Raw genomic sequence first — 1065 nt, forward strand, 5'->3', positions numbered from 1 at the left:
TGGCGAAGAACAAGTGTAGTACATTTTACAAAAAAAAAACGATTTCATTCATGAACGCAGGCGCAAATTCCACAAGCGATCTCGCTTCATTCATAAAAACGGAGGCCGTAACATCTCCCCGAGCATTCCTTTGCCAACAAGTCGTCTTTTCGCGACGATGGCAAAAGCTAAAAATCATAAATTGCACAACTTTCTGGTGCTTCTCGCAAAAATCTGCGTCGATATGTATTCACGATCATACGTAGACATACATACATATTTACGCATGTTTGTAGCCGAAGCTGCTACAGCGGCAAGGGGTGACAATCGGAGGACATTACTTTACTTATGCCATAGAAATTCTATTGCTACGAATATGAAAATGACAACGAAATAATGCAAATATGCATATTTCTAAAGGTCAATCATTTCTTTGAATAAATGAAAGGACTGAATGATCCTGAGAAGTATAGTCTTAACTTTTCAACGGCCGACGCAGAGCATTTCAACCAAAAGGAATTTATTCATTAAAATCACCACTCAGAAGTCGTTTTATCCGTTGTAAGCGAACGATTTTCGAAGAAACATCATTTCTAATATGCCACAAGACAAAATAGAAATGAACTTCTTAAACCTCACGCTGTCAGATAAAACGATATACCTCGTCATCGCGGATCGATTTCCAAAAAATGTAAATGAAGAGTAACTACAGAAATGATTCTGTTAAGTATAGCCTTAATTTTTCAACGGCCAACGCAGAGTATTTCAACCAAAAGATGCGCAAAATAGTTGAGAATTCGCAGAAATGAAAGACAAACGAAAGAAAAAGAAGTATAACTTCAATAATGCACAAGCATACAAACATACATATACGTACACATGTGAATATGTCACCAACCAAAAATTGAAACATTGTTCTACAAAGCAACAACAGCACAAGCATAGCAACATTCTGTTGTTGGTAGAAAAGCCAAGCTGTGCCGAAAGGAACGAACAAACGATCGCCGATTGTCACCGCTTCGTTAGTCCACCGGTGCCCCTTTCTACTACTATCTTCTGTGAGAATTTATTTAATTTTTTATAATT

The 1065-nt window shown here is 37.4% G+C and overlaps 1 pseudogene; it reads right to left on the bottom strand.

Annotated features, from left to right (window-relative positions):
• Nucleotides 1-514: 514 nt before the first annotated feature.
• LOC125776946 (small nucleolar RNA U3) lies at nt 515-716 on the bottom strand (annotated as a pseudogene).
• Nucleotides 717-1065: the final 349 nt, after the last annotated feature.

The sequence above is a fragment of the Bactrocera dorsalis genome, chromosome 2, assembly GCF_023373825.1.
Source record: "Bactrocera dorsalis isolate Fly_Bdor chromosome 2, ASM2337382v1, whole genome shotgun sequence".
In the NCBI taxonomy this organism is placed as follows: Eukaryota; Metazoa; Arthropoda; class Insecta; order Diptera; family Tephritidae; genus Bactrocera; species Bactrocera dorsalis.